This window comes from Eumetopias jubatus, unplaced genomic scaffold (genome assembly GCF_037043125.1).
Source record: "Eumetopias jubatus isolate StellerSeaLion01/CBP00866 unplaced genomic scaffold, mEumJub1_p1.0 scaffold_12, whole genome shotgun sequence".
NCBI classification, from domain to species: Eukaryota; Metazoa; Chordata; class Mammalia; order Carnivora; family Otariidae; genus Eumetopias; species Eumetopias jubatus.
In genome coordinates, this window is record NW_028274818.1 from 55,358,759 (window position 1) to 55,369,364 (window position 10,606).

The window sequence follows — 10,606 nt, forward strand, 5'->3', positions numbered from 1 at the left end:
ATGTGATCTATTCTGGAGAATGTTCCATGTGCACTTGAGGAGAATTTGTTTTCTGTTGCTTTAGGATGGAATGCTCTGAATATATCTGTGAAGTCCAGCTGGTCCAGTGTGTCATTCAAAGCCCTTGTTTCCTTGTTGATCTTCTGCTTAGATGATCTGTCCATTACAGGGAGGGGGGTGTTAATGTCCCCTACTATTATTGTATTGTCATCAATGTGTTTCCTTAATTTTGTTATTAATTGTTTTATATAATTGGCTGCTCCCAAGTTAGGGACATAAATATTTACAATTGTTAGATTTTCTTTTTGGATAGACCCTTTAAGTGTGATATAGTGTCCTTCCTCATCTTTTATTACAGTCTTTGGTTTAAAATCTAATTTTCTCTGCAAGCTTCGTGAAGGCCATGGGAATGTTCCGTTGCTCTGTGGCCAGCTGGAATCTGGGTCCATCTGTCCTTCCCAAGTGCATGCAGACCCAGCCAAGTTTGCCATGCTTGAGAATGTGGCACCTTGGAGAAGGGGTGCCCACTGGGACTGCCGGGGGTGGCAGCAAAAGCGCCTATCAGGACCATGACAAGCCGGCCCGGATCTGCTTCAGCAGCATCTCCATGGCCAAAGTTGTTGCTGATGCTATTAGAACAAGCCTTGGACCAAAAGGAATGGATAAAACGATTCAAGATGGAAAAGGCGATGTGACCATTACAAATGACGGGGTCACCATTCTGAAACAAACGCAGGTGTTACATCCAGCAGCCAGAATGCTGGTGGAGCTGTCTAAGGCACAAGATTTAGAAGCAGGAGATGGCACCACATCAGTGGTCATCATTGCTGGCTCTCTCTTAGATTCCTGTACCAAGCTTCTTCAGAAAGGGATTCATCCAACTATCATTTCTGAGTCATTCCAGAAGGCTTTGGAAAAGGGTATAGAAATCTTGACTGACATGTCTCGACCTGTGGAACTGAGTGACAGAGAAACTTTATTAAATAGTGCCACCACTTCACTGAACTCAAAGGTTGTTTCTCAGTACTCAAGTCTGCTTTCTCCAGTGAGTGTAAATGCAGTGATGAAAGTGATTGACCCAGCCACCGCTACTGGTGTAGATCTTAGAGACATTAAAATCGTTAGGAAACTTGGTGGGACAATTGATGACTGTGAGCTGGTCGAAGGGCTGGTACTTACTCAAAAGGTAGCAAATTCTGGCATAACCAGAGTTGAAAAGGCTAAGATTGGTCTTATCCAGTTTTGCTTATCTGCCCCCAAAACAGATATGGATAATCAAATAGTAGTTTCTATGTCCAGATGGACGAAGTGCTGCAGGAGGAGAGGCCTATATTCTGAATTTAGTGAAGCAAATTAAAAAAACAGGATGTAATGTCCTTCTCATACAGAAGTCTATTCTGAGAGATGCTCTTAGTGACCTTGCATTACATTTCCTAAACAAAATGAAGATTATGGTGGTTAAGGATATTGAAAGAGAAGACATCGAATTCATTTGTAAGACAATTGGAACCAAGCCAGTTGCTCATATTGACCATTTCACTGCTGACATGCTGGGATCAGCTGAGTTAGCTGAGGAGATCAATTTAAATGGTTCTGGCAAACTGCTCAAGATTACAGGCTGTACAAGCCCTGGAAAAACGGTTATGATTGTTGTTCATGGATCTAACAAATAGGTGATTGAAGAAGCTGAGCACTCCATTCATGATGCCCTATGTGTTATTCGCTGTTTAGTGAAGAAGAGAGCTCTTATTGCAGGAGGTGGTGCTCCAGAGATAGACTGGCTCTATGGTTAACTGAATATTCATGAACACTGAGTGGCATGGAATCCTACTGTGTTCGTGCTTTTGCAGATGCTATGGAAGTCATTCCATCTACACTAGCTGAAAATGCAGGCCTGAATCCCATTTCTGCAGTAACAGAACTAAGAAACCAGCATGCCCAAGGAGAAAAAACTACTGGCATTTATGTCCAAAAGGGCGGCATTTCCAAAATTTCGGAGGAACTGGTTGTCCAGGCTTTGTTGGTTTCAGTCAGTGCACTGACTCTAGCAACTGAAACTGTCCGGAGCATTCTGAAAATTGATGATGTGGTAAACACTCAGTAATCGGATAAACACTGGCCAACTGAAGCCACTAATAGTGTGTCTGTAGTGAAGATCACCTTGTGTTCCTTGCCATTTGGAAGATTGTTTCCTTTGTGAATTCCTGGGCCTGGTCTTCAGTTGGCACTTGCTTGAAATTGTATTGACAAAACTTAATTAAAATATTAAATGTTTGGTTTCACACACACAAAAAATAAAATCTAACTTTCTGATATAAGGATTGCTACCCCAGCTTTCTTTTGAGGTCCATTATCATGATAAATCTGGAGGTGTCTTTGGGTCCAAAATGAGTCTCTTGCAGGCAGCATATGAATGGGTCTTCCTTCTTTATCCAATCTGGTACCCTGGCTTTTGATTGGGGCCTTTAGCCCATTACATTCAGAGTAACTATTGAAAGATATAAATTTAGTGCCATTGTATTACCTGTAAAGCCACTGTTTCTGTATATTGTCTCTGTTCCTTTCTGGTCTGTGTTACTTTTGGGGTCTCTCTTTGCTTAGAGGATCCTTTTTAATATTTATTTTAGGGCTGGTTTGGTCATCACAAATTCTTTTAGTTTCTCTTTGTCCTGGAGGCTTTTTATCTCTCTTTCTATTCTGAATGACATCCTTTCTGGATAAAGTATTCTTGGCTGCATATTTTTCTCATTTAGCACGCTGAATATATCGTGCCAATCCTTTTTGGCATGCTAGGTCTCTGTGGATAGGTCTGCTGCCACTCTAATGTTTCTACCCTTGTAGATTATGGATCTCTTGTCCTGAGCTGCTTTCGGGATTTTCTCTTTGTCCCTGAGATTTCCAAGTTTCAGTATTCTATGTCGAGGTGTTGACCTTTTTTATTGATTTTGAGGGGGCTTTCTGTGGCTCCTGGACTTGAATGCCTGCTCCTTCCCCCTATTAGGGAAATTCTCCACTATAATTTGCTCCAATATACCTTCTGCCCCCCACCCCCCATCTCTTCTTCTGGGATCTCAATTATTCTAATCTTGCTTTGCTTTATGGTATCACTTGTCTCTGGAATTCTATCCTTGTGATCCAGTAGTTGTTTACCTCTCTTTTTCTCAGCTTCTTTATTTTCTATCATTTTGTCTTCTATATCACTAATTGTCTCTTCTGCCTCATTTATCCTAGGAGTTAGAGTCTCCAGTTTTGATTGCATCTCATTAATAGTCTTTTTGATTTTGACTTGTTTTCAGTTTTAGTTCTTTTATTTCTCCAGAAAGGGATTCTCTAGTGTCTTCTATGCTTTTTTCAAGCCCAGCTACTGTCTTTATAGTTGTTATTCTGAACTCTAGTTCTGACATCTTACTTAGTCTATACTGATTAGGTCCCTGGCAGTCAGTACTGCCTCTTGTTCTTTTTCTGGGGGTGAGTTTTTCTGTCTTGTCATTCTTGCAGAAAGTGGTTGCTTTTCTATTTTTAGAGTTGCAGCTATTCTTTTCTTAGATCTCTGGTTGAGTTCACAGGTGTTCAGGATGATTTGATTGCTATCTAGCTGAATTCCTGGGACCAGACGGAATTAAAATCTCCTACTCCTCTGCCATCTTGGACTCAAAACCTCTGATTGATGTTCTTAAGAGTGGGTAATTCCCTAAGTCCCTTTCACATTGAGGGTTTTTGTTTGTTTGTTTGTTTTGTTTTTGTGAGAACACACTGCCGAAGAGTAGTACTGAAAGGGGAGGTGGAGAAGGTACCATGCCTACTTAAGGCCAAGTATCTTCCTTGGAATGGGTCCTTTCTCTACCAACAGTGGTGAATCAAGGACTCACATCTCTGCCATGTGAGGACTGGAACAAATGGCAGCTACTTTCTTTTATAGAGTTCCTTTCAATGTCTTTGTAGCTTGATGAGAATTTTGGGGGGAAAGACTGCAGCAGTGAATTGGAAACCGTCATATCACTCCAGGATCTATATGGTCACTGCCCAAGGAGTTTGTAGTCAATGGGGAATGCTTCCATGGCTACATATTTAGAAGAGTATAGTGGGGCAAAGCAGGAAGGACAGTGGCAAGGAATCAGAGTTCCTTCATATTATTTAGTGTAGGGTAATCATCTTTGTTCACCTAACATGCAAGGCCGTGGTGATGATCAGGTGAGATAAGAATGTGAAAGTGCTTTGTAAGTGCTGCAGAAGTCGGTGATCTAAACCTTATATGGTTTTGCCCTATCCCAGCATAAGTACAGAGCTTAGGTCCTTCTGTATTCCATAAAAAGTGCATCTTCACCAGTGAGTACTGCCTCTTGTTCTCTTTTTTGGGGTGAGTTCTTCTGTCTTGTGTTTAGTAACTGTACTGAACATTTAGGGAGTCACAGGGAGAAGTTGCATTGCTCCTTCACCTCATTCTACTATCTCACTGGCTCTATTCTTCCCTTTTGTTCTTATTTTCTTTCTTTCTTTCTTTCTTTCTTTCTTTCTTTCTTTCTTTCTTTCTTTCTTTCTTTTTCTTTCTTTTTATTTGAGAGAGAGAAGGAGCACAAGCAGGGGGAGGGGCAGAGGCAGAAAGAGAAGCAGGACTTGATACCAGGACCCTGACATCATGACCTGAGCCAAAGGCAGATGCTTAACCAACTGAGTCACCCAGGTGCCCCTCTTTCTTTCTTTCTTTCTTTCTTTCTTTCTTTCTTTCTTTCTTTCTTTCTTTCTTTCTTTCTTTCTTTCTTTCTTCTCTCTCTCTTTCTTTCTCTCAATTGCATCTCACAATCTTTTTTATTTTTAAGATCTATTTATTTATTTATTTTTGAGAGAGTGAGAGAAAGAGAGAGAGAGTGACAGGAGGGGCAGAGGGAGAGGGGGAGAGAGAATCTCAAGTATACTCCCTGCTGAGCGTGGATCCTGGCATGAGGCTTGATCTCACGACCCTGAGATCATGACCTGAGCCAAAATCAAGAGTCCGATGCTTAACCAACTGAGCCACCCAGGCATCCCTTGTTCTTATTTTCTTTCCTTCATTTCTCTTTTAAGTAACTTTAACACTTCTCTTTTCTCCTGAAGAACCCATTCTTTTTAAAAAAATTTTTTTATTGTTATGTTAATCACCATACATTTCCTCATTAGTTTTTGATGTAGTGTTCCATGATTCATTGTTTGTGCATAACACCCAGTGCTCCACGCAGAATGTGCCCTCTTTAACACCCATCACCAGGCTAACCCATCCCCCCACCCTCCTCCCCTCTAGAACCTTCAGTTTGTTTTTCAGAGTCCATCGTCTCTCATGGTTTGTCTCCCCCTCCGACTTACTCCCCTGAAGAACCCATTCTGCCCTAACCTTAAGTCTCTCTTTTTTTCCCCAGGCACTTGTGAAGATATTTTTTTAACAAATTTTTAAACAAATGCAGTTCCCATTCTTACTTAGATACTTTAATACCTAAATTAATATAATATTTATTAATGTAGACATTAATATACTTTTATATCATTTTATTAGATGTATTACAAGCATTTGTGAATCTTATTTGACAACTTGTAGTTTTTAATATTTCTGGGAATTGGTTCTATTTTTGGTGTGTAGAGAGGGAACAAAATTGATTAAAATTAAAATTTTATCTTGAATATAAGACAGATACTGAAAAACAAATAATAAATGACTCCCCCCCCCCCCCGCCCCGATTCATTATCTGGTACACTGTCAGATAGCATAAACTGCAGAGGCAGTGGTGACAGGAAAACCCAGCTGGACCCACTTACAGACCACATAACTTGGGAAGATCATTTAACTACTGTGAGTCTCCATCTCCTGATGCATAAAATGAGTTTGAAGATTAAAGAAATAAAACTGATTTCATTATAGCACCTACGACATAATAAATGATGAGTAAGTGATGGCTTTTTATTATTTTATCCAGGTTACTTAGGTTGTTAGAAGTAGTTCAACACCAAGAGAAATTGACATCAATTACTTTCTACTGCCCAGCAGCACAAAGTACAGCAATGTCTAAGAATAAAACTGTTTTTAATAGTTGCAATTAAAATCCCTCTCCCAGAATATGTGACATGTATAGATGGACAGTTAGGTGTAAAAATACAAGTTTTAGATACCCATCCACAAGGGTGAAGCTACCAATCTTTACCGTGGTATGTTCGAGCTGTTAGTGGAAGAAACATCAGGGACATGACTTGCTATGTGGCTCTAAACAATGCCCAGTTTTCTTATCTGAGAGCATTCTGTTTATCCCCTCCATCCTCAAAATGACCTAGGGACTTGGAGTGACCCTTTGGTTCCAAAGTATAAATCCTATTATTGCATAACCCTGAAGAGTGATAAAGTGTCTTAAGCTCTCTATTTTCCAGAAGTTGGATTTGGTGGCTCCTAGGCATAAAATTGTCATTATTGCCATTAGTGCCAGAAAAGGGCAAGAGTGTAAACATTATTGCAGAATGAAAACAAAATTTTGGTAATAGAGAGGTGGAGGAGAGGTCTTTTGGCTGGAGGGACTGAAGAAAGCTTGAGGAGAATACCCTCTCACCTAGTGTTGCAGGAATCTCAACTACTGGGGGCTGGGAGGCCATAATGGATAGCATGAAGCAAGCCTAAATGCAGCACTTTTTAGAATGGTGAGGCAGTGGTTAGGTGGTGGGCAGGTATGGGGGCAAAATGGCGGGAGGTAGGGCTGGAAAAGTAGGTTACAGCTAGCGTAGAGAATCTTGAATGACAAAGGAGGTGATGAGTTGCTGCTGAAGGTTTCTGAGAAAAGGAGCCAGAAAGGAAGACCTTATAGCACCTCTTTGTTGGTGCCCTCACAAACACCTTCAGGTCTTGGCTTCTAGGGAACTGGAAGCTTTGGATTAAGGGGAAGGCACACTGATGTCTTAGAGTTAGCTGTGGAAACAACAAATGACTAAGTAGGCAAATTATTGTTATTTTTTAAAATTTATTTTTATTTTTTATTGTTATGTTAATCACCATACATCATTAGTTTTTGATGTAGTGTTCCATGATTCATTGTTTGTGCATAACACCCAGTGCTCCACGCAGAACGTGCCCTCTTTAATACCCATCACCAGGCTAACCCATCCCCCCAACCCTCTCCCCTCTAGAAACCTCAGTTTGTTTTTCGGAGTCCATTGTCTCTCATGGTTCGTCTCCCCCTCTGACTTACTCCCCTTCCTTCTTCCCCTCCTGCTATCTTCTTCTTCTTTTTTTTTCTTAACATATATTGCATTATTTGTTTCAGAAGTACCGATCTGTGATTCAACAGTCTTGCACAATTCACAGCGCTCACCATAGCACATACCCTCCCCAATGTCTGTCACCCCATCCCTCCCACCCCCGACCACTCCAGCAACACTTAGTTTGTTTCCTGAGGTTAAGAATTCCTCATATCAGCGAGGTCATATGATACATGTCTTTCTCTGATTGACTTATTTCACTCAGCATAACACCCTCCAGTTCCATCCATGTCGTTGCAAATGGCAAGATCTCATTCCTTTTTATGGCAGCATAATATTCCATTGTGTATATATATATATATATATATATATATATATATCACATCTTCTTTATCCATTCATCTGTTGATGGACATCTTGGCTCTTTCCACAGTTTGGCTATTGTGGACATTGCTGCTATAAACATTGGGGTGCACATACCCCTTAAGTAGGCAAATTAATTTAAAGCTTGTGATTCAATTAGTTAAAAAATACAAAAAATGACATTATGAGCCTGAGAATGCGCTTCATGGATCTCTAAGCACAGGTTGTGTAATTGACCAAGGGCTTTAGCTGTTGTGTGTGAGATACATTGTTGTGCTTGTGCCCAGGCCCCCTTCCCAGGAGTTGGGGCAAGCCAGGAGCCAGACACCTGGGAGAGTCAGGATTCTTTGATGGCTTGAGGACTCCCCAGTGGCTCTGCTGCATCTTCCTTGCTTGGACTGCACAGCAGTCAGGGATGTTTCTACCCAAACCTTCTTTTGTCTTTCCTTCATTCAGAGGCAGACTCTCTGATGACTCTTCCAGCCACTTCCTGCACTTTCCCTATTTTCCCCCTCATACAGGCATTTTCCTTAATAAAGCCTTGCATGTTCAATCTCATTTTGGCTTCTGACCTGGATTACAAGAATCTAATCCCAGGAGACTTTTTTTTTCTTTTTTTAAAAATTTTATGTATTTATTTGACAGAGAGAGAGACAGCGAGAGAGGGAACACAAGCAGGAGGAGTGGGAGAGGGAGAAGCAGGCTTCCCGCAGAGCAAGGAGCCCGATGTGGGGCTCGATCCCAGGACTCTGGGATCATGACCTGAGCTGAAGGCAGATGGTTAATGACTGAGCCATCCAGGCGCACCCCCCACTTTTTTAAGCTTCATTGATCCATAATCTGGTCATAAGGCAGACCAGACAAGAAAGTGAGTTATGTTCTGTGTAAACACATTCCGCCTCCAGAAAATGGCCAACAGCTCTGCATTGGGGGTTGTACTGGTGTAGCAGCATCTTCCAGGATGAAGGACTAGTTATAAGGAAGGATCTTCCTTTGCCATCCTTACTGTAATATGAACATTGGATTCTTTGTGGGTTAAGCTTTTGAAATCTTTATTATTAGAAATTTTGTTACATGTCACAGTCCAAGAGTTTTATTTTTAAAATATCTTAATTTTTCTGCAATGAGCAAATGGGACATATTTGCCTTTTGGTAAGAAAAACTGAGTAGCTATCACAGAGAGAAGGGTAGTTAAAATGAAAGTTTAGTAAAGGGAACATCACAGGGAGAGATTTGGGAAGAGGGTGATAACAAGTTAACATTCTTTACAGGAGAACATTGTAAATTGCAACTAGAAGCACCAAGGCTGAACCGAAGGGGGAATTTGGCCCTGAGGAGTGGAAAAAGTCATGGATTGATCCATGACATATGATCCAAAACATAACAAATGTGCCTGTTGGCTTTGCTTTCACCATGAGGCCCAAGGAGTCTGTCTGATCATCGCCATCGCTTTCTGAGTCTAGCCTCTCATATTTTCATCCAGGATTTTTGAGTGATTCCCTGATAAGCAAAAGCAAAAGCAGCTTTTTTGGCGATACCTCAAACCAATGGTTTTTAAATTTAATGTGAACAGGAATCTTTTAGGGAGCTTGTCAAGACTGGAGATTCCAGGGGAGACTCTCATTCAGCAGGTCTGAATTATTACTGCATTTGTATTTAAGAATCTGCACTTCTATAAGCTCCCTGAGATATTCTGATGCAGGTAGTCTGTGGGTCGTAGTTTGGAACAAACTATCCTAGTTGGTTTGTCTGGGATAGTTTCCTGTTTCCTGGTGTATAGAGGCAGAAGAATAAACTTGGATGAGTCTTTCTTAGTCATTCAGACTCTGGAAGTGAACTGTTTATGTTTTTAAAAAGATAACACAATATTTGGAAAGCTTTCAAGAGATTAAGCTCTTTCTAAAAATTTCAAGGTTATACATATAATAATAATTTTGTCCTAATGGAGCTATTTTTCCCCCCTGATTCGGTACCAACCCAACACTTGTTTCCCAATCTAGTCCACTGTAGGAGTAGGATAATGACCATAGTTACTTCCCTGGGTAGTGGTAATGATGAATGGAGCAAGTCCATTTCAATGGACTTTAAAGAAATAAAGCTTCCACTGACAGAGATTGCCATTACATTGCTCTGGGCTCTTTAGAGACAAATCCAGGCCAAAGTAAAGAACAATGTCTGCACAGACTTTGGAAGAGTAAGAGGAGAAATTTGCCTAAATTTTTAATTCCTGACCTTTTCCCTCTTCAAAAGTCCTTGGGCTGGGTTTAGGGCATAGCTTATCTCCCAAAGCACAGTTCATGGAAAGAATGGCTATAGTGGGTTGATAAACCAGATGTTTATTCTGTTGCTCAATGTCTATTGACATTGAATTGCTTGTATCTTTTTTAAATTTCAGTTCCAAGAAAATGTGTCTAACAAACTGGTATGCTTCCTTTTATCAAATGACAGAGATTATATATTGTTTCACTTTTTGCCTTGTTTACCTATAATGTTGGAGCTAAATACAAGGCTCAATCATTATAATGCTTTTCATCTACTTGGGACATATACTTCGTCCTCAATGCTTGTTTTTTCAAAATGTCAATGATCATCTTAAATGTTCTTCTATAGGTGTGTTTCATTGTAAATTCCTTCAAATGCTTTTTAGATCTGGTTGGACTATAAACCAAAATATTATGAATAAAATTAATTGATCATATTTGCAAGAAGTGTGCTGTTATCTGTGTTAAGTTCCTCCAAAAGCAACATATATATAATTATAAATAAAATAAACTGTTAATAATTAATTACTTTATCTGCAATAGCTGTTTTGTACATAAGTATATTCTGGGGAAAGGTTATGATCCACAGTTCCAGAATCAAGCAAAACTGGGTTCCAATCCTGGCTGCCTGGCAAGACCAGCTGTATGGTCTTGGACATGTTACCCAACTGCTCTGAGTCTCAGTTTCATCATCTATAAAATGGGTAGAATAGCCTCATCCATCTCACAGAATTATTGTGAGATTTAAATGAAGTTAATACATACAATGTGCACTG

At 40.2% G+C, this 10,606-nt stretch overlaps 1 pseudogene; it reads left to right on the forward strand.

Moving 5' to 3' along the window:
- Window positions 1-403: 403 nt before the first annotated feature.
- LOC114223973 (T-complex protein 1 subunit delta pseudogene) lies at window positions 404-2,120 on the forward strand (annotated as a pseudogene).
- Window positions 2,121-10,606: the final 8,486 nt, after the last annotated feature.